The 24,212-nt window shown below is 40.9% G+C and overlaps 1 long non-coding RNA gene across 8 annotated transcripts in view; it reads right to left on the reverse strand.

Annotated features, from left to right (window-relative positions):
• Window positions 1–24,212, reverse strand: part of LOC147366558 (uncharacterized) — a 357,719-nt gene that overhangs the window by 119,275 nt on the left and 214,232 nt on the right. For 7 of the 8 annotated variants that reach the window (XR_015169365.1, XR_015169364.1, XR_015169369.1 and 4 more), the window contains one exon: window positions 22,361–23,170. This is a non-coding gene — a long non-coding RNA (uncharacterized LOC147366558). Of the gene's footprint in view, window positions 1–18,863; window positions 18,928–22,360; window positions 23,171–24,212 lie in introns of those variants that run through there. The other variant, XR_015169363.1, reaches the window with a different exon arrangement.

The following is a 24,212-nucleotide window of genomic DNA, read 5'->3' on the forward strand; positions in this document are numbered from 1 at the left end:
CAGAGATCATTCTGTCATTTTTGAGATTTCACCCAAGAGCTGCATTTCGGACTCTCTTGTTGACTATGAGGGCTACTCCATTTCTTCTACTGCTATATCACAGTAGTAGATATAATGGTCATCTGAATTAAATATACCCATTCCAGTCCATTTTAGTTCACTGATTCCTAAAATGTCAATGTTCACTCTTGCTATTTCCTGTTTGACCACTTCTAACTTACCTTGATTTCAGGTTCCTACACAGTATTGGTCTTTACAGCATCAGACTTTACTTCCATCACCAGGCACATCAACAACTGGGCATTGTTTTTGCTTTGGCTCTGTCTCTTCATTCTTTCTAGAGTTATTTCTCCACTCTTCTCCAGTAGCTTATTGGGCACCTACCATCCTAGAGAGTTCATCTTTCAGTGCCATATCTTTTTGCCTTTTCACACTGTTCATGGGGTTCTCAAGGCAAGAATACTGAAGCAGTTTGCCATTCCCTTCTCCAGTGGACTATGTTTTGTCAGAACTTTCACCATGACCCATCCATCTTGGGTGGCCCTACATGGCATGGCTCATCCTTTCATCAAGTTAGACAAGGCTATGGTCCTTGTGATCAGTTTGATTAGTTTTCTGTGATTGTGGTTTCCATTCTGTCTGCCCTCTTGTTCTGATGGGTGGGGCCATGCTCAGTAAATCTTTAATCCAATTTTCTGTTGATGGGCAGGGCTATGTTCCCTCCCTGTTTTTTGTCCTAAGAGCAAAGTATAGTGAAGGTAATGAAGATAATGCTGACCTCCTTCAAAAGGTCCCATGCGTGCATTGCTGCACTCAGTACCCCAGACCCTGCAGCATGGTACTGCCAACCCACGCCTCTGCCAGAGACTCCTGGACACTCACAGGCGAGTCTGGGTCAGTCTCTTGTTGGGTCACTGCTCCTTTCTCCTGGGTCCAGGCGTGTACAAGGTTTTGTTTGTACCCTCCGAGTCTTTTTCCCCAGTCCTGTGTAAGTTCTGGTGGTTCTATGGTGGGGTTCATGGTGACCTCCCTAAAGAGGGCTTATGCCACACCCATGTCTGCTGCACCCAGAGCCCCTGCCTCTGTGGCAGGCCACTGCTGACCCATACCTCTTCAGGAGACGCTCAAACACTCAAAGGCAGCTCTGGCTCAGTCTCTGTGGGTTCTCCTGTTGCACACAAGGTTTTGTTTGAGCCCTCCAAGCATCTCTGGCAGGTATGGGGTTTGATTCTAAATGCAGTTTCACCCCCTCCTACCATCTTGCTGGGGCTTCTCCTTTGCCCTTGGACATGATTTGGTGAGATCCAACATTCTACTGTCAATGGTTGTTCAGCAGCAAGTTGTAATTTTGGAGTTCTCGAAGAAGATGAGTGCACATCCTTCTACTCTGCCGTCTTGTCCTACTTCTTTATCAAAAAGCTACAACTCCATCAGGCCATTTAAAACAAAATCAAAGTTAGTCACAGATGTCATGATTCTCATGGAGAAACATGCGAAGTTCAGGGTTAATTAGAGCATACACTATACTTGCTGAAATTGTACATATTTAATCATCTAAGTAAAAACTAATAATGATGTTTTCCCACCATTTATTTATTGTCATCACTTGCCTCTGTAAACCAGGGCTTCCCAACCCCTAGGATCTAATGCCTGATGATCTGAGATGCATCTGATATAATAATACTAGAAATAAAGTGCACAGTAAATTTAGTGCACTTGAATCATCCCCAAGCCATCCCCCTGCCCCCCTGGTCTTTGGAAAAACTGTCTTCCAGGAAACCGGTCGCTGGTGCCAAAAACCTTGGGACTGCTACCACAGTAAAGCATCAAAATATGGTTACAATTCCTAATTATATTCCAAAGTCCTTGTCTTTCAGATCAAGTTTTAAATACTTCCCCAAGAATCAGAGGAATGGACTTTTGGCAGATGACATTTTCAGTCTAACTGACAAGGAACTACACATTTCCATCCTCTTCTTAAAGTTAAATCTGGGTAGTAAGAATCTGATTTTAGATAAAACAGCAGCATTTTCCCCTTCATGAGGAATAAATTGAGAGTCTCTGTTTTATCATCATATTTGAAGGTCTTTCTAATAAGTGAGAACCTGACTGACCAATTTTTTCCAGGAAGAACAGCCTATTAGACAATTAGGCTTGTCCCCAGATCACTTATTTAATTTGTCCATCAAAGGGATGGTGTTAAGGGGCTCCTGGATATCTACATATTTTAATTTTAAATGTGTTGCAACTCGACTGTCTTCCCCACGCCCACTTAATATTGGTAAATTACATGACTGAAAAGGGATTAATAGCCAAACTACATAAACAGCTCATACAATGCAACATCAAAAACAACCTGATTTTAAAATGGGCACAAGAATTGAATAGAATTTTTCCAAAGTGGAAATGCAAATGACCAACAGATACATGAAAAGGTGCTCAACACCACTAATCACCAGAGAAATGCAGATCAAAACCACAAGGTATCGTCTCACTCATGTCAGAATGGCTCTCTTCAAAGAGACCACAGGTAACAAATGTCAGTGAGGATGGGGGAAAACAGAACGCTCATACACTCTTGGTGGGAATGTAAACTGATGCAGCAACTGCACAAACAGAGGTTTCTCAAAAAATTAAAAATACAACTACCATGAGATGGCTGGATGGCATCACCGACTCGATGGACGTGAGTCTGAGTGAACTCCGGGAGTTGGTGATGGACAGGGAGGCCTGGCGTGCTGTGATTCATGGGGTCACAGAGTCGGACACGACTGAGTGACTGAACTGAACTGAACTGATGACCCAGCAATTCCATTCCTGTGTATGAAAGTGAAAGTGTTAGCTGCTCAGGCATACCTGCCTCCTTGTGGCCCCATGGCCTGTAGCCCGCCAGGCTCCTCTGTCCATGGGATTCTCCAGGCAAGAATACTGGAGTGGGTTGCTATGTCCTTCTCGAGGGGATCTTCCCAACCCAGGGATTGAACCCAGGTCTCCCACATTACAGGCAGATTCTTTACTGTTTGAGCTACCGGGGAAGCCCCATTCCTGGGTATATATCCAGAAAACAGAAAACACTAACTTGAAAAGATACATGCAGCCCAATGTTCCTAGCAGCATTACTTAAAATAGCCAAGGTATGGGAGCCAACCTAAGTGTCCATCAACAGATGAATGGATTAAGAAGATGTTCTTTGCATACACAGAGAAGGCAATGGCACCCCATTCCTGTACTCTTGCCTGGAGTGTCCCATGGATGGAGGAGCCTGGTAGGATACAGCCCATGGGGTCACAAAGAGTCGGACATGACTGAGTGACTTCACTTTCACTTTTCACTCTCACGCATTGGAGAAGAAAACGGCAACCCACTCCAGTGTTCTTGCCTGGAGAATCCCAGGAACAGGGGAACCTGGTGGGCTGCCATCTATGGGGTCGCACAGAGTCGGACATAACTGAAGCGACTTAGCAGCAGCAGCACCTTTGCATACACATATACACACAATGGAATATACTACTCAGCCATAAAAAAGAATGAAATTTTGCCATTTGCAGTATCATGAATGGACTTGGAGGGTTTTATGCTAAGTGAAATAAGTCAGACAGAAAAATACAAATACAGTCTTGTATCACCTATGTGTGGAATATAAAAACTACAACAAAGTAGTGAGTATAACAAAAGAAGCAGATTGACATAGAGAAAAAACAGTGGTTATCAGTGGGCACAGGGAAGGTGGGAGGCAATATGGGGTAGGGGATTAAGAGGTACAACCTATGAGGTATAAAATAAGTAAGCTATAAGAATATATTGTACAATATGGGGAATATAGCCAATATTTTATAACAATAAATGCAGTATAAACTTTAAACATTGTATAAATTTTAATTTTTTTCTAAATAAAAATATCAAACAGCAACCATGTTGAGACAGGTAATATCTTCCCCTTAAAATGTTTGAGGCTAAGACTTCTTTGTTCATACATTAGACTGCAGGTTTCTGGGTCTGCATATGAGTTCTCAGTGAATACTAGAACATATCTAATGTTTGCTGAAGTACATAGAGTCCTCCTATCCCTTCTCCTCACTGTCTAAACACAGGCTGATTCTTCACTGAGACAATAATACCAAAATGAGGTCTTGAATTTGCATAATAAAGTATCCATATTTCTACATAGAGTAGCATAAATGAGTCCAGGTCCCTTATTTCCTTGGTCTCCTTTTCAACTGTCACAATACTTGTGTTCAGACACCTGCTTGTACCTTCAGCTTCAGGCCTTCTTATCAAAAAGTTAACTGCACCAATTGATACCTGACAGGCAGAGTTTAGGGAACATACTATTCTATTTTTCATTAAAAGATTCTCTTGTACCAAATTGAGAAGGTGCATGGGCTCTATTGCCAGACAGATCTGGGTTCAGATCCCAGCTCTGCCTCTTTGGGTTAGCTAATCTAACTCTTTGCTCCCAGTTTCTTCACCAGTTAAAGAAGAGACAAGCATAACCTACCCTGCGAATTGTTCAAAGGATGTACATTAATGTATGCAAAGCACCGTTTCTTTAAAGCACCAAAAAATGGCAACAGGATTTTTTCTCCACTCTGTGCACAGAGCTGGGCTCTTATTACTTCAGTGGAAATAAAAATGACTGAATCATGATTAAATAGTACGCCCGCTGGTTTTACTGAGGTCAGAAATGGGGACAAACTATATGAAGAATGCTTCTGCATAATTTTTGGCAAAACTGCCATTGAAATCCACTACTTGTAAAAGTGTATGTAGACCTTGGAAAACTCTAGTAATTTTCCTGGAAGTCTGGTCATAAAAATGATTATCTCCCACAACACATTTCTGCTCTCTTTTATTATGGCGAGATGTATAAAGCTCACCCTATTTCCCCTTGGGAGCTGGTTCATCCAGACCAAGTGTTTGTTTGTCTGTTTATTTGTTTCTACAGAGTCAGCTTTATGCATTCACAGCATCTGAACACTAGATGCCAAAGGAGGTGGAACTGTCTGAAAACCATGCCTTAGCAATCGTCTATTTACTGAACAGTTCTAAGTCTGTTTAGATGTTAGAGAGGATTTGTTTCATAATTATTTGAGAAGTGAATAGACTATTAAGAATTATATTTGGTGCCTAAGTATCTACCTTTCATGATCCTTCATATACTGTGAATTAATGGAAGTGCTTCTGAAAAAATTGAAGGTTAATAAAATTGTGGTAGATCAGATCACTGGAGGGATTAGCAAGGGCTATTGCGTGTGTGCATGTGTGCTAAGTTGCTTCACTCTTGTCCAACTCTTTGCAACCCTATGGACTATAACCCACCAGGCTCCTCTGTCATGAAATTCTCCAGGCAGTATTGGAGTGGGTAGTCATTCCCTTTTCCAGGGGATTTTTCTGACCCAGGGATCAAACCCAAATCAGACCAGGGAAGCCAGAAAGCTCTATTATTGCCTAATAAAGTGAAAGTTTTTAAAATTTCTGTAATAAATTTACTTTAATAATTTTTTTTAGTGTTTTCTTTTAAACAATATAAACTTATGTTTACTTTTTTTTTCATTTTATGCATGGGACAATCAATAAATTGATGGATTTTGAGTTGTATGTTTAATTCTATCACCAGCAGAGTTGTACAGAAGACAGAAGTTTCCGTATATTACTTCATCAGGGACATATTCTGGATTTTTTTCATACTTCATGCTTCTTTTCAAACAAAACCTTCAGTCTGACATTTTTCCTTATCAGTATTCTTAAATCTAATATAAAAATAACACAACATTGTTTCAATAGTGCTTAATTAGTGAAGTGAAACTCACTCAGTCGTGTACAACTCTTTGTGACCCCATGGACCGTAGCCCGCCAGGCCTCTGTCTATGGGATTCTACAGGCCAGAATACTGAAGTGAGTGGCTGTTCCCTTTTCCAGGGGATCTTCCTGACCCAGGGATCAAACCCAGGTCTCCTGCATTCCAGGCATATTCTTTACTGTCTAAGTCACCAGGGAAGCCCAGTACTTAAGAACATACCAAACAGTGATTCTCATTAATAGTAGGAGTATCAGGAATTTTTTGCAAACCACACGTGTCAATGATTACCACTGTATGAGACTCCTCTTGCTGCTGTAACAAATCACCCTAGACTTAGTGGCTTTAAATAGCACAGCTTTATCATCTTACAGTTCTGGTGAGCAGAAGTCCAAAATGAGTCAGCGGGGCTCTATTCCATCTGGAAGCTATGGGAGAGAATCCACATTTACATGACTTTTCCAGCTGTGGATGCCTACTGCAAACCCCTCAGATCACAGCCCTGACCTCGATCCTCACATCCAAGTGTGTGGCATCCTTAAATTTCTCTCTCTCTGACTCTGCTACTGCTCTCTTTCCTTTATAAGGATCCCCTGACTACACTGAGGGCTTCCTTGGTGGCTCAGTGGTAAAGAATCCTCCTGCCAATGCAGGAGATGTGGGTTCGATCCCTGGGTAAGGAAAGTCCCCTGGAGTAGAAAATGGCAACCACTCCAGTATTCTTGCCTGGAGAATCCCATGGCCACAGGATCATCAGTTCAATTCAGTTCAGTTGCTCAGTCGTGTCCGACTCTTTGTGACCCCATGAATCACAGCGTGCCAGGCCTCCCTGTCCATTACCAACTCCCGGAGTTCACTCAAACTAATGTCCATCGAGTCAGTGATGCCATCCAGCCATCTCATCTTCTGTCGTCCCCTTCTCCTCCTGCCCCCAATCCCTCCCAGCATCAGAGTCTTTTCCAATGAGTCAACTCTTCGCATGAGGTGGCCAAAGTATTGGAGTTTCAGCTTTAGCATCAGTCCTTCCAATGAACACCCAGGACTGATCTCCTTTAGGATGGACTGGTTGGATCTCCTTGCAGTCCAGGGGACTCTCAAGAGTCTTCAACACCACAGTTCAAAAGCATCAATTCTTTGGTGCTCAGCTTTCTTCACAGTCCAACTCTCACATCCATACATGACCACTGGAAAAACCATAGCCTTGACTAGATGGACCTTTGTTGGCAAAGTAATGTCTCTGCTTTTTAATATGCTATCTAGGTTGGTCATAACTTTCCTTTCAAGGAGTAAGCGTCTTTTAATTTCATGGCTGCAGTCACCATCTGCAGTGATTTTGGAGCCCAAAAAAATAAAGTCTGATACTGTTTCCACTGTTTCCCCATCTACTTGCCATGAAGTGATGTGCAGAGGATCATGGTGGGCTATAACCCATGGAGTTGCAAGAGTCAGACACGACTTAGCGACTAAACAACAATGATTTTATTGAACCTACCTGAATAATCCAGGATAAATCCCACCTCCCTCCACCCCCATTGAAAGCTTCTTAAATTAATCACTTTGGCAAATTTGCTTTTGCCTCATTCGGTAACATATTCAGAGATTCTGACAAGTAAGATGTGAACACACGGGGGGACCATTATTCTGTCTGCCACAGATAAGCCCACCAAATGGGCTTGTCTCTAAGAGCCACGTGAGAATGCATGAAGGGGCTGTGTAGTTGGAAAAAATTTCCAGGGAATTCTAAAATGTACCTCCTTTCCCCACACATGTCCCCACTGAGAACTTTCTTTCCTGGGAAAGAAAGTATGTTTATAATGTATTGATTCACAAGTTAGATGAAATGCTTGCTTCTTCTTACAGAAGTAAGAGTGATGTTTGCTATAGGAACCTTCCAGGAGCATGATTGGGGATGCAACCCCTGCCCATCTGATGCCAGTGACCATCACATTCCTTCTGAAACCAAGCACAAATCCAAAAGAAACCATCCTGTCTGTGGTACATATACACAATGGAGTATTACTCAGCCATTAAAAAGAATACATTTGAACCAGTTCTAATGAGGTGGATGAAACTGGAGCTGATTATGCAGAGTGAAGTAAGCCAGAAAGAAAAACACCAATACAGTATACTAACGCATATATACAGAATTTAGAAAGATGGTAACGATAACCCTGTATGCGAGACAGCAAAAGAGACAAAGATGTATAGAACAGTCTTTTGGAATCTGTGGGAGAGGGAGGAGGGGGGAGATGATTTGGGAGAATGGCATTGAAACATATATAATATCATATAAGAAATGAATCGCCAGTCCAGGTTCGATGCAGGATACAGGATGCTTGGGGCTGGTGCACTGGGATGACCCAGAGGGATGGTACGGGGAGGGAGGTGGGAGGGGCTTCAGGATGGGGAGCACGTGTACACACGTGGCAGATTCATGTTGATGTATGGCCAAACCAATACAATATTGTAAAGTAATTAACCTCCAATTAAAATAAATTAAAAAATAAATTAATTAAAAAAAAGACAAGCTAAGGTGATTACCTAATGGGCAGATTTATAACTTTATTGCTAATGCCAGTACATCTCCAGAAGTGCCTATTTATACACATCTTCATTGTCAAGTAAATGGTGTAAGAGGAAACAAAACCCAGTGGAATACAAGAGTCTTAACCCCAGTAGTGGTTCAGTCCCTAAGTTACATCTGACTCTTGCAACCCCAGGGACTGTAGCCCTCCAGGCTCCTCTGTCCATGGAATTTCCCAGGCAATAACACTGGAATGGGTTGCCATTCCCTTCTCTAGAGGATCTTTCAGACCCAGGGATAGAACCCATGTCCCTTGCACTGCAGGCATTCTTTACTGAGTGGGTATTATTCTTCAGTTCAGTTCAGTTCAGTCGCTCAGTCGTATCCTACTCTTTGTGACCTCATGAAACGCAGCACGCCAGGCCTCCCTGTCCATCACCAACTCCTGGAGTCCACCCAAACCCACGTTCATGGTGTCGGTGATGCCATCCAACCATCTCATCCTCTGCCATCCCCTTCTCCTCCTACCCTCAATCTTTCCAGCATCAGGGTCTTTTCAAATGAGTCAGCTCTCTGCATCCCTAATGTAAAGAATAGAAACTCATAGGATAAAGTACAAGAGCTCTGAGAACTGGTAAATGAGGTAATGATAAGTAGAGACATAATAAGGTTATAAAAATTGAATTGAAAAAATATGCAAAAATCAGCTGAGTCAGAAAGAGCTTTGTAAGATGACTTGAAACTGAAGAAGTCCTTAGACTTTTCAACATATTTCAGTATTCATTATCTTATTAAAACTAGATTTATTTGACTGAAAGAAGAGAAAGCAAACAAGAAAAGGAGTTTCTATCATATGCAAAGAAAATCATCAATATGGAATAGAAGTGGGTAATATCTTGAAAGTTGGAAATTCTAGAAGCTTATTGGATTATAATTCTGATAACTGAATTAATAGCCAAGACAGCTATTACGGAAATTCTAATAAGTAAACAACAGTCTTAATGGAATAGTTTCAGTACAGTTCTACTTGTAATTCAGTCTCTAAAAATAGTAAATTAACCTACAATGTTGACAGCAGTAATGCAGTAATATTTGGCTAAGAATTAAGTGGGCCACAGCAAACACAAGAAGGAAGTGAAATTATATCTTCAAATGATGAACATAAACCTACTAATTAGGGGTTCTCTTCATTTATGTCTACTTATTGACCCCCTAGAGATGTAGCAAGAATTATCCCATGTAGCAGTAAAGAGAAACAAAATTTCTGTTCTGATGAAACGTAGATCCTGTTGGAGAGAGAAAGGATAACCACAAAGAAAAATGTGTATCATGTGAGATGATCATAAGAGTTAACATGAAAAATAAAGTACACAGAGAACAGACAGTGATAGGAAGATGGTGCCTTTTTAAGATTGAATTTGTGTGAGTGCTACAAGAAAACTTTTTCTAAATAGTCTTCCAAAGAAAAATGTAGGCAGAAGGCATTAATCAGCTCTGATCACCTGTTTGGTTAAGACATGACTTGCACTCTCTAGAGCTTATGTTGACTGTATGTGGGTTTTTGTTGGTGTTTCTTGCAATTTATTTCCCTTCCAGTTGAGGAAACTTCTGGTCTTCAGAAATTAGTTCCAATCCATTAAGATTAAAGGTGATCAATGGGCCTGCTTCTGAAGAATGTCAGAATCGCTTAAGGGAAACCTCCTTTCACGTTCACCCAGTTAACAGTTTCATAGTTGAACAGAGAGGGAATTGCATGACTTGAATTCTCGAGGAAGAAAAAGTCAGTGACTCCAAAATAGGGCAAACCAGAGACAAGACACTAATGGGGGAAAAAAAAAAACACCAAACATGAGCTTCAGTGCTTTCTATCAGCTGGCTACTGCCAGCCATGACCAAGGAGCTACTTTAAGAAACCTCAGAAAACTTGAATCCTTTACAAATGGGAAACTCACGGTATTTTTCAAGAGTGAATATTTCTCTTTTTTATCTATAACCCTCTAGGTAGAAGTTTGCAAAATGTGAAGGTTTGGTCAATTTCACATAGAATATAGCATCACCATTCACCTTCTGGCCCCATGGGTACAATATTTTTCTTCCCTCCTGTTTTAGGGACATGTTTAATCAATTTAGATATCATGTCATCAAAGAAAAAGGATTTTCTTGCCTCTAGTTTATAATATTCTTTAACATAATATGTATCTGCTTGAGATTATTTTGTTCTTATTTTGCATTTTATTTGGTTTTGATTCAAACTGAGTCAGTCAACTCTTCTGCCCACAAGTGCTCTAACATTCATTCCGAAGGCACTGATTCTTTCTAAAACTCTCAGAGGCATATCCCTAACCTCAGTGACTGGTTTAACAAGCAGCAAACCTAAAAGCAGGTGGAGAGAGGTTCTAGAAGGGCACAGTTTTCTGGGGTGTGCACAGTCCTTAATGTGGAAAAGACTTAAGTCTGCATATTTCATCTGAAAAGAGTATAAAAGAGTGAAAAGTAATGAAGGGTCAGAATTCCACTGGTGCAATGCAGGAGACCCAGGTTCGATCCCTGAGTTGGGAAGATCCCCTGGAGAAGGGAATGGCAGCCCACTCCAGTATTCTTGCCTGGAGAACCCCATGGACAGAGGAGCCTGGCAGGCTATAGTCCATGGGGTTGCAAAGAGTTGGACACGACTGAAGCAACTTAGCACCCACACACATGACTGGTTATAGGACTACAGACAAGTCTTCTGTTCTCTCTGGGTCTCGTTAACAAACAATGAGGAGTTCTCTGACATTTTATTTGCTGATTGTTTCTTCAAAATGTCATAACTCTGATTTAAGTTCTCATCACTTCTTTATCGCTAATACTACAGGAAACCTATGCTTAGAACTCATGGCTGTTCTTATTGTGCACCAGATAAACTCCTTGTTTAATTCTGCACTACAGTGTCTATCACCACCTTGCCTAAGACAGCTTTTCAAACTAACGCCCAATGAATGAAGGGCCCACCACTGAAATACTAATCTAATTATTATTTCTTAAATTCTTCTTTCACACCACAGTGTCTTTCCACTTCTTAACTACGACAAAAAAAAAACAAATGTTCCTCTTATATGTAGCAGGAGCTGTGAAAAGTGAAAGTGTTAGTCACTCAGTCATGTCGTACTCTTTGCAACTCCATGGACTGCAGTCCACGAGGCTCCTCTGTCCATGGAATTTCCTAGGCAAGAATACTGAAGTGGGTTGCCATTTCCTTCTCCAAAATAGATACACACACACACACACACACACACACACACACATATATATATATATAAAATATAATTCCATATACTTAAAACATACCCTAGAAATATAGATAAACTAGTAACAGGGGGTATTTCTGGTAAGTAAAAACAGAGTACCAGAGGTATGAGATGTTTATTTTACAAAATACACCCCTTTGTATTAAACAGTTTGCCTGTGCATGTATTACCCCCAGACCCCCAAAATATCAATATGCAAATGAAAATACTTAAGAAATCACTGTCACTAAAGGAGGAAAAAAAGAGAAGATGCAGATTATAGCCTGTTTCAGTGCCCTTAGTTTCCTCTGGATTCACATAATTGCATAGGTCAGCATTTTTTCTGCAAGGACCTTCCCACACAGGGGTTGTTGCCGTTTGGTTGATTGGTTAGTCAGTTGTTTCACTACAGGGTGTGTTTCTGTAGTAAAGGGCCTTCTCAGGATGACTTAGGTCCTGGCTTGGTATTACTCCATTCCGCAACTTGGCCTTCCCTTCCTCCTCTTCATCTCTATAAATTTTACTCAACCGATTCAAGTTCCAGGATCCTGCCTTTTTCAGAACCCTTTTACCACTACTCAAAAAACCATCAATCAGTTCAGTTCAGTTGCTCAGTCATGTCCAACTCTTTGCAACCCCATGAATTGCAGCACGCCAGGCCTCCCTGTCCATCACTAACTCCCGGAGTTCACTCAGACTCATGTCCATTGAGTCAGTGATGCCATCCAGCCATCCCATCCTCTGTCGTCCCCTTCTGCTCCTGCGCCCAATCCCTCTCAGCATCAGAGTCTTTTCCAATGAGTCAACTCTTCTCATGAGGTGCCCAAGTACTGGAGTTTCAGCTTTAGCATCATTACTTCCAAAGAAATCCCAGGGCTGATCTCCTTCAGAATGGACTGGTTGGATCTCCTTACAGTCCAAGGGACTCTCAAGAGTCTTCTTCAACACCACAGTTCAAAAGCATCAATTCTTTGGCAAATGAGCCCTATTCTGATGTATTAGAGGAGGAAATGGTAACACACTCCAGTATTCTTGCCTGGAGAACCCCATGGACAGAGGAACCTGGCAGGCTACAGTCCATGGGGTCGCAAAGAGTCAGATATGACTTAGCATGTAACGACAACAACATTCTGACATATTAGGTATCTTCCTATCTGAAAACTGACTGCCTCCTGCTGAGGCTGTGAGCTGCAAACCTCTGAGGACCGTGCCTGTGTCCTCAGCACTCACCGTATCATTGCCTTGCACCGTCTTGGTGTCACATTTCATTTGCTCATAGATCGTTCCAAGAGCAGCACAGTATTTCTAGTCCTGGCCTTACCTTGTTAATTTTTAGTGGTATTAATTACTGCTTAATAGCATTTCATTTGTCTTAGTTTATTCTCACTCTCATGAAATAGGTATAAAGGGCAGTCTCAGATTCGAAGCCAGGGAGGTAACACAGATTTTGAGAGACAGGCAGAATTTGCAGGCTAAATGATCTTTATAAAGTCATTAGAAAAAGTAAATCTCTCCTGGGAGTGGAGACTCAATAACTCTAGCAATGCAGGGCTTGTCTGTCCACTGAGAGTCGGGGGAAAAAAATCAACGTCCTGTCCAGCACCATTTGCAACACACTGACTGACTGGGGTCCCTCCGTGGGAGAACTCCATCCAGTGTGAAAAACCCTGGGGCCAAGGAGACGCATCATTAGCAGGGAAAATATCTATCGTTGAGGGCACTCACGGAGATGCAGCCCATTCAAATGAAGATAAACAGGGCCAAACAAAAGAATTACAGGAGAAAATGTGTGGCTGGACTATCAGTAGAGAAGACCTAATGCGGCCCTTTATCACTACTTGTCACGCCAGCGACAGACTATAAAACACCACGATTCTGTTCTCGTCACTCTCTGAGCCAACCTGTACCTTGGCAGACACTTGGCAGATTTCAAACATATGATTTATTGCCTTATTTAATCAAGACTGTGCAGGAAACAGTGCTTTTAAAAAAATAAATTATAAATGAGGTACTTTCATTTATTCTTAGGTACTGGATGATATATACATTCACGTATCTATGTATGTACATGTGTGTACATATACATATAAAACTCCAAGAAACACTGTTTATTTCTTGCTAAGAAATTTAAACCAGCTTCTATTCCTTCTGCCTGAGAAAGAGAAATGCATGCAATTCTGCAGAATATAAATGCAGTCATACAGTGTTTTTCAGTTTTCATTGTAATGGGGAAAAAAAAAACAAAACCTGAACAGATTCTAATACTAAAAAATGACCTTGCTCTGGAAGTTGTTGGATAGGCCAGATGACTTCATTTGACTTTCCAATTTGCAAATGTATCTTACATTATCCTCGGAATGTCTTCTAAAATTGGGGGGAGCTCTGGCTTGACAAGAGAGGGGACTATATATCCAGCAAGTAAGCAAAATATCCTGGAAATACTATTACCCACTTTAAAATGATGCCTTAGCACATTAAGTTGAAATGAACTGTCTGTCGCAAATGCTAGGTTGTTGTCTTGCTGAGGGAGAAAAAGTCCTGTCTAGAGTTCAGTGGTAAATAGGCAATTCATTCTGACATAACGAGAAAAAAAGAAGTTAGCAGCCAGAGGTCATGGAAAGCAAAGATAGAAAAGACCTATTGGATCATTTTCCCCATTCCCCCAAGAGGACTGCTGCGTGATATCTCATAGGGCCCGATCCAGTTTCTCATTCAAGCAAAGGGCTCTCATCACTTCAGACATTTTTCCAAGACCCAGATCTTTTCTCATGAGCCCCACCTTCTTGGCTGTTATCGGCAAAGTAAGAATCTTAGAAATAACCTTGCAAGTGTGCATGGACAATGCTTTCTGCTCACCATCAGACCTGTCTGCCTCAGAACCCATTTCCTCTTCTCTGTCAGTGAACTTCAAAATTATGCCCTGGGACAGATTTTACTTTCTTGGGCTCCAAAATGATTGCAGAAAGTGACTGCTAGTCACAAAATTAAAAGATGCTCCTTGGAAGAAAAACTATGATAAACCTGCTGCTGCTGCTGCTAAGCCGCTTCAGTCATGTCCGACTCTGTGCACCCCACAGACGGCGGCCCACCAGGCTCCCCCGTCCCTGAGATTCTCCAGGCAAGAACACTGGGGTGGGATGCCATTTCCTTCCCCAATAGACGGCCTATTAAAAAGCAGAGACATCACTTTGCCAACATCTGAATCTTTGTCCTAACAGAAGAATCTCTCTCAAATAGAGTTCCTGCCTGTTTCAAAAGGTAAAAGAGCAGGGTTCTAGCACAATTCTTTGCATACAGACCCCCAGGACTATCCTGAATGAAGGAACAGAAAACGTGCATCTAGAAAAGATGGGAGGAGATGGAGACACAAGTCTAGACAATGCCCCCGTCAAATCCTGCCAAAACATAGGGTCAATCAGCAGACAGAAGCTGGAGGAGGGTGTGAGTCAAAGAAGTTTGCTTTTTAAGAAAAGGGATATTAGATAAAGAGAAATACTGTATGACATCCCTTACATATGGAGTCTAAAAAGAAATGATACATTGTGTATATGTACCATGGCTTCGGGAAGGAGGAGAGGAGGAAGAGGGTGAGATGCATGGAGAGAGTAACAGGGAAATTTACAATACTATATGTAAGATATAGCCAATGGGAATTCTCTGTATGACTCAGGGAACTCAAACAGGGGCTCTGTGACAATCTAGAAGGGTGGGGTTGGGAGAGAGATGTGAGGGAGGGGACATGGGTGTACTGATGGCTGATTCTTGTTGATGAACGACAGAAAACCACAAAATTTTGTAAAGCAATTATCCTTCAATTAAAAAAATAAAGTGGCAAAAAATAAAAAATAAATTATACAAATGAACTTATTTACAAAACAGAAACTGACTCACAGACTTAGAGAAGAAATGTGTGGCTGGGGGTGGGGATGGGGAGGAGGGATATTTAGGGAGTTTGGGAGTGACATATACACACTGCTATATTTAAAATGGATAAACAACAAAGACCTACCGTATAGCACAGGGAACTCTCCTAAGTGTTGTGGCAGCCTGGATGGAAAGGGAGTTTGGGGGAGAATGGATTCATGTATATGAATGGCTGAATCCCTTTGCTGTCCACCTGTAACCATCACAGCATTTGCTGTTGTTTAGTTGCTACCCCAATGGACCGCAGCACACCAGGCTCTCCTGTCCTTCACTATCTCCTGGAGTTTGCTCAGATTCATGTCCATTGAGTTGGTGATGCCATCCAAACATCTCATCCTCTGTCACCCCCTTGTCCTCCTGCCCTCAATTTTTCCCAGCATCAGAATCTTTTCCAATGAGTTGACTCTCTGCATCAGGTGGCCAAAGTATTGGAACTTCAGTTTTAGCATCAGTTCTTCCAATGAATATTCAGGGTTGATTTTCTTTGGAATTGACTGGTTTGATCTCCAACACTCTCGAGTCTTCTCCAACACCACAATTTGAAAGCATCAATTCTTCACTGCTCAGCCTTCTTTATGGTCCAACTCTCACATTCATACATGGCTACTGGAAAAACCATAGCTTTGACTAGACGGACATTTGCCATTTGTTGGAAAAGTAATGTCTTTGCTTTTTAATATGCTATCTAGGTTTGTCATTGCTTTCCTTCCAAGGAACAAGCATCTTTTAACTTCATGACTGCAGTCACCATTTGCAGTGATTTTGGAGCCCAAGAAAATAAAATCTGTCATTGCTTCCACTTCCCCACAATGTCATTAATTGGCTATACTGCAATTTTAAAAAGGGATATCCTAATGTTTTCGGCTTCAAGACTGAATGACTTAGTGAAAGACCAAAGATGAAGATGCAAGGAGGAGACGGGACGGCTACAGAGCCACGTTTGTGAGCAGATGAGGAAGGACAGGATCAGGGCACAAGGGGAGAGGCTGGTCTGACATGCGTGCCCATAGAGTTTGTTCTCTTTATCAGGAGAGAAGGGGGAGGTGCCGGCAGTTTGGTGATCTGATGGTGAGAGCTGGGCTCAGTTCTCCTTCAACAAAGAAGAGAACGAATTTTATGGCCATTCAAGTCTCCGTGGCTCCTCCAAACGCTTTGGCTTCCACAGCTGATGAAGACAGGTTTTCAGTCTATTCTAATGACATAAGTTTATATAGCCTTTCACTTCAACAGGCTTCTACCCTATGAAGCACTGGTTTCAGGTCTTGGAATTTCTTCTAAGGAAAACTGTAGCTTCAGAATACACTTATTCACAAAATATTCATTATATATTATTTATAATAGTCACACCTGTAATCATGTAAACCAACAATATGGAAAAGTGACTGCATGTTTAAAACAATAAGGTAAGAACATGGGAAATTTCAGTGTTAAGATTTAAAAGAACATGTAGGCTCTAAATAGAAGCACAAAAGATAAAGGAAAATGTGAGCAGGGATTTTTTTTCCCTCAGCTTTATTGCAATTGTTGTTGTTCAGTTGCTAAGTAGTGTGACTCTTTATGACCCCCGTGGACTGCAACACACCAGGTTCCCCTATCCTTCACTATCTCCTAGTTTGTTCAAACTCATGTCCATTGAAAGTGAATGTGAAAGTTGCTCAGTCATGTCCGACTCTTTGAAACCCCATGGACTGTACAGTCCATGGAATTCTCCAGGCCAGAATACTGGAGTGGGTAGCCGGTCCCTTCTCCACGAAATCTTCCCAACTCAGGGATCGAACCCAGGTTTCCCACACTGCAGGCGGATTCTTTACCAGCTGAGCCAACAGGGAAGCCCAAGAATACTACAGAGGGTAGCCTATCTCTTTTTCAGCAGATCTTCCCAAACCAGGAATTGAACCCAGGTCTTCTGCATTGTAGGTGGATTCTTTACCAGCTGAGCTACTAGGGAAGCTTATGTCCACTGAGTCGGTATAACTGACAAATAAAACTGTAAGACATTTAAAGTATAAAAGTTGATGATTTGACGTACTTAAATGTTGGCTTAACATATCCATCAGCGTGTATGTATTTGGTGAGAATATTTAAGCTCTACTGTCTCAGCGCATTTCAATTACACAACACAATGCTGTCAACCACAGTGACCATGTTCTATATTAGATCCTCAGGCCACAGTCAGCTTGTAACCAAAAGTTTCTACCCTCTTAACAACCTCTTCCTTTTTCCCCCAACCCCAGCTTGCTGGCAACCACCATGCTACTCTGTTCCTATGAATTTGACTTTTTTTTCAATTTTCATAGAATTAATACCACCCAGTATCTGTCTTTCTCTGTCTGGCTTATTAGTGGTGATTGATGGGTGTGGGGTTGGGAGGGAGGCCCAAGAGGGAGAGAAAACACATATATATGTGTATATATATATATATATCTGATCATCTTCGTTGTACAACAGAAACCAGCAAAATATTATTAAGCAGTTGTACCCCTACCTAAAAATAAATAAATAAAGCAGGGGAGCTATTTAAAAACACAAAAAACAGTGACTGACTTTGAGTGGTATATTTTTATTGAGTTTCTTCCCTTCTTTCCACTTTTCTCAATTTTACAGGTCTTCTATAATAATCATACATATTACTGTAAACACCCAATTCCCTGCATTAAATTCCCTTGTATGTGAAAGATTCCTACTGGATACATTTGGGTTCAACTTTTTCTTTTCCTCTTGACCTATAATCAGGCTGCTCTTGTGACTCAGTTGGTAAAGAATCCGCCTGCAAAGTAGGAGACCTGGGTTTGATCCCTGGGTTGGGAAGATCCCCTGGAGAAGGGAAAGGCTACCCACTCCAGTATTCTGGCCTGGAGAATCCCATGGACTGTAGAGTCCATGGGGTCACAAAGAGTTGGACAGGACTGAGCGACTTTCATGTTCGGTTTTCACTTCTGATGTACAATCACAGATATTTATTGAGTTCTTACAATATTCAGACTCCCTTTAATGTACAATTGTAAGATTAAAGGGCAAATTTCTTAACCTTTCTGACTTATGAGTATTATTGTTCTCATCAGTAAAAAATGAGGATTTACTAAATTGGCACATGAATATATCTTAGAATAGAAATGATAAGCACTCAATAAATGTATATACTATTACTATTCATTTCCGTACATTTAACTTGTCATATTTTGCTACTTACTCTACTGGTTCCTTTCATTCAAGGACATGAGACACATTTTTGGTCCTCTTCATATTTTCTTTTTTTCAATTCTAAGCCAAGATAGTATCTCATATGATCCCTCTCCTTTTCATTTTGCAATAGTATTATCAAGAAATGAAGCAATTCCTTGGGAGGACGTACCTTGAGCAGGTCAATTTTCCTCAACAAGGGCAGACAGCTCGTTTCCTGCATGGCTCCTCCTATGCTGCAGAACAAGAATATTGTCAGGAACTGAGGGTCTTGTGAGCCTTGGGAACAGCTCCAATTCCCAGATATTTAATTTAGCTCTGGTCTCATCTAAATTGAAATTTTGACATAGCATTTTTCTCACCCTAACTGTTGAGAGGGATTCTATCCAATTTGTCTTTATTTGTGATGAAGTCAAGCCAAACCCCACAGGTCTTTATGGATGTTTTCAGTTATCGGGTGACATTAGTCAATCACTCACACACAGGATAATTTGAGATTGCGGGTCCCTATAACTCGAACCATATAATATTGCCACCCGGTAATGCCAAGAGATGCTGCAGAGAAACTAAAGGACACAATGGTTTGTAGCATGTATGTGTGAATTACACCAGGTTTTTCTCAGCCCAGAGAAATGCAGAATTGAAAGTGCTTCCAGGGACTTCCCTGGTCATCCAGTGGTTAGGAATCCTCCTGCCAATTCAGGGGACAAGGGTTGGATCCCTGGTCCAGGAAGATTCCACACGCTGCAAAGCGACTAAGCCCGTGTGCCACAGCTACTGAGCCCACATGCCTGGAGCCTGTGCTCCGCAATGAAGGGCAGCCCCCACTCTCTGCAACTAGAGACAGCCTGCATACAGCAACACAGACCCAGCACAGCCAAAAATAATACAATTTTAAAAAGAAAAAAAAAAAAGTGCTTTCAAAGGGTGGAGATTTTATTCCTCAGATTTGATATCTGTGCTGGTATGTGGGATCTTAAGGTTTGTCTTTTTTTGTTTCTTGTCCTGCCTGAATTCTGGGCTTCCCAGGCAGTGCTAGTGGTAAGAATCCACATGCCAACACAGGAAACACAGAAGATACAGGCTCAAACCCTGATCCGGGAAGATCCCCTGGAGGAGAGCATGGCAACTCTCCCCAGTATTCTTACCTGGAGACTCCCATCGACAGAGGAGCTTGGGGGGCTACAGTCCATGGGGTTGAAAGTGTTCGGTATGACTGAGCAGCTGAACATACACATTCCTTGAATTTTATACTTTTTCACCAGCTAAAGATCAATTTCTCCCTTTTTCAAGCATCCTGGCTTTGATTTTGTTTGTTATTTATTAATATAACTTTGAGTTTTCTAAAATTGCCTCAGTGAATTTGAAATCCCTTGGATTCAGAGGTGATTTCATGTAACCTGCTGATTTGATGCACATGGCATCTGATTTCCTTGGAAGACGGTCATATCCCTCTATCACCAGCCTTGTTGATGGGCTCACATTACCTCGGAATCATTTCAATGTCCAGAGTTTTTATTTCTCATCCTGATTTTTGTATTAGGACAACACATTACAGGAAATCATTATTTTGATGACAAAATCTCTTAGTCCCAATTTTTAAAGATGGTCATTAGGAGTCAACAGCTTACAGAACAGGTGCTTACCCAATGAATGCATATGAGAGTGCAAATAAATCACTAATTAGCATTAATGTTGGAATAGAAAATGATCAACTTAATGTCAAATAACCTGGCATTCTACAAAATGTATTAATAAGTTGTTGATGTAGCTGAAAAAGTGTAAAATTTATAAATGGGACTTTTACCTTAAGGACTTTGGGAGAAGGCAATGGCACCTCACTCCAGTACTGTTGCCCGGAAAATCCCATGGATGGAGGAGCCTGGTGGGCTGCAGTCCATGGGGTCGCTAAGAGTCAGACACGACCGAGTGACTTCACTTTTACTTTCCACTTTCATGCATTGGAGAAGGAAATGGCAACCCACTCCAGTGTTCTTGCCTGGAGAATCCCATGGACAGAGAAGCCTGGTAGGCTGCAGTACATGGGGTCGCACAGAGTCGGACACGACTGAAGCGACTTGGCAGCAGCAGCACCTTAAGGACTTTAGAAACAAAATACATACACTGGCTCTCTTGATTTTTTTCCTTGGCTACATTTATTTTTTAAAGTTTCATGTCTCAAGACAAATTATCTTATAAAATGTGCATTTTTGACAGGTTCAAGATTAAGGGAATCATTGACAGCTAAGTAGTGAGCTTTCTTGGAAGAAGGAGAAGATAAGTAAAAGATATACTGGTAAATATGAGGAGACTAATTAACTAAGGTGGTTAAATGCAAAGTGGTCTTTAGCTCCCTGATAGAACTGACAGTTTAGGCTGAGAGAGGGCAGAGGCCTGGGGGTCCCTAGATTCAGCCTTCAGGCCTCAAGCCTAAGACTAGAAGAGGCTGGCTATTGCAGACAGAAATTGTTACAGATTCATGTAAACCAGCTCCCAGGTGGTTCAGACCTTAAAGAACCCACTTGCAGTGCAGGTGACCTGGGTTCCATCCCTGGGTTGGGAAGGTGGGGAAGATCCCTTGGAGGAGGTCATGGCAACCCACTCCAGTATTCTTTCCTGCAGAATCCTCATGGACAGAGGAGCCTGGCGGGTTAGAGCCCACCAGGGTCACAGAGTCTGACTTACTGAGCAACTAAGCAGGCAGGCAGGTTGCATTATTCACTTTAGACAAAAGGTAGAAACCACCCAATGCCCATTAACAAAAGAAAGGATAAAGAAAATGGGGTCTAATACATACATTTCAATATTACTCAGCCTTAAAAAAGAAAGGAAATTCTGACCTGGCTACAACACAGATGAACCTTGAGAACATTATACTGGATGAAATAAGCCAGTAACAAAATGGTAAATACTGTAAATTCCAGTTACATTTGGCATTTAGAGTCATCTTACACATAGAAACAGAGAGTAGACTTGTAGTTTGCAAGGGCTGGGGAGATGAGAAAATAGGGACCTTTCCTATTTAATGGGTATAGAGTTTTAGCTTGCAACATCAAACGATCTGTGGCTGGATTGGACAACCATTTTGAATATACTTAACCCTAGACTGAACTGTACACTAAAAATAGTTAAGATGGTAAACTTTATGTTATGTGCCTCTCACCAGCTTTTTAAAACACTAAATAAGTGAAAAGTAGAAATGATCTAGATGAGCTTAGAGACTTTTTTCTCCTGTGTCAATACTGATGATTCAAATGATACTTATATAGGGCTCTTATTTAAAACAGTGCCTTGTGTGTAATGTTTCTTCCAGGATTAAACCATTATCTAATATTTACAGACTAAAGCTTAACATTATTTTTGGCAAAATTCTTAAATATTTGCAGGTTAAAGGGTATAACACTGAACCAAAGACTTTTGTAATACTGACAATAATGTACTTTTACATTTGTACATTTAGACTGAATTATCACATACGTGGTACAAATGAAAACTTGTCAACTATATAACCTATTCCTTACAATATATAGGATGTTTAATATGAAGTAAAACTAATGAAGTATTTAAAAGCAGAAATTTTTATACTGTATTAAAATGCATCAACTTGTGGTGAGTTCAAAATACTCAGCAAAAATATTTCATAGAAAAGACCTGAATTTTATCCAGTATCCACTCACATTGTTTTTATTTGAGGCCAAAGTTACAACATTAGAATGAATCATATAAGGAAAATAATCTTGAATTTCAGTTAATTTTATATTGCCCGATGTAAATACATTTCTTGATCTAGGTTCATATAAACAGAACAGTTACTAACTATAAATTTTAGATTCATATTATGCCACATGTATTCATTCACAGAAGCCCTTTAATTACAATGATTTTTGAAAACTTTAAAATGCTTAGAATAGATGGACATAGACATTATCATACTGAAGTAAGTAAGTCAGGCAGAGAAAGACAAACATCACATGGTACTGTGTACATGAGGTATCCGAAAAGGAAAGGGAGGGCACAAATGAGCTTATTTACAAATCAGAAATAGAGTCACAGATGTAAAAACAAACTCATGGTCGGTTACCAGGGAGTGAGGGGATAATAAATTGGGAGATTGGGATTGATATATATACACTGCCTTATATAAAATACAAAACTAACAAGGGCCTATGTACAGCACAGGGAACTCTACTCAGCACTCTGTCAGTTCAGTCGCTCACTTGTGTCCGACTCTTGCGACCCCATGAATCGCAGCATGCCAGGCCTCCCTGTCCATCACCAACTCCCGGAGTTCACTCAGACTCACATCCATCGAGTCAGTGATGCCATCCAGCCATCTCATCCTCTGTCGTCCCCTTCTCCTCCGGCCCCCAATCCCTCCCAGCATCAGAGTCTTTTCCAATGAGTCAACTCTTCGCATGAGGTGGCCAAAGTACTGTTGTTTCAGCTTTAGCATCATTCCTTCCAAAGAACACCCAGAATCTAAAAAAAAGTGGAGTATAAACTGATTCAGTTTGCTGTTCATCTGAAACTAATACAACATTGTAAATCAACTACACTCCAATAAAAATTAAAATAAAATAAAATGCTTAGAAAAATATTTAATCTGAATATTAGTTAAGAAATACTTGAAACATCAGACAAGATCAGTTTTTAAACAGTCCTTAGGGCAATACTGTGGAAAAGGAAAAATAGAATACAAATATTTCTGCTATAACTAAATATACGTTAGTTAACATTATTCAAAATTGGAATAAGCAATGAATGTACAAATCAAATGCATGACAAACGAACTGAAATAAAATCTGCAACACAGCTATATGCAACATTTGTATTCATGCATGTACACATTGGGACAGGCAGTTTTCAGGCTATTACCCAATGCCAAAATATTTTGTATGGAGTAGTCTATTATTGTGCTGTCACTCATTCATGTCTGACTCTTTGCGACCCCATAGACTGGAGCCTGCCAGGCTCCTCTGTCCAGGGGATTTTCCAGGCAAGAATTCTGGAGTGGGTTGCCGTTTCCTCCTCCAGGGGATCTTCCCAACCCAGAGATCGAACCTGTGTCTCCTGCATTAGCAGGTGGATTTTTTACCACTGAGCCAACTGAAAATCTATTTTTTACCATCCTGCAAAAACCATTCTAAGAGAATATACTCTAAAATTTTAAAAATGAAGAAAATAAACATTTTAACTATGGATTTCTCTTTTTTTTCTCTCCTCTCTCTCCCTTGTACACATTGTGCTTTTTCTGAAAATGTCCTTAATCCTTTTATGTATGTGACACCTATAATTTTTTTCACTTTGGGGGCCTTGATTCCTAAGGTATTATACACACGATCTTTGATATAGAGCATTTCCCAGAGAGAAGACTGTAAACCCATTTATAGTCCTAACCATGGAGAAAGGATGCTTTCCATGAATAATTAATTCTGGGCACTGAGTCTACAGCTGGAAACTACTCCACTGTGGCCATGCCCTGGGTGCAGGAACAGACGTTGCGGCATTTCTTTTGCATTAC

This window comes from Bos grunniens, chromosome 8 (assembly GCF_055505025.1).
Source record: "Bos grunniens cultivar Pamir isolate PY7600 chromosome 8, Bosgru_T2T1.0, whole genome shotgun sequence".
In the NCBI taxonomy this organism is placed as follows: domain Eukaryota; kingdom Metazoa; phylum Chordata; class Mammalia; order Artiodactyla; family Bovidae; genus Bos; species Bos grunniens.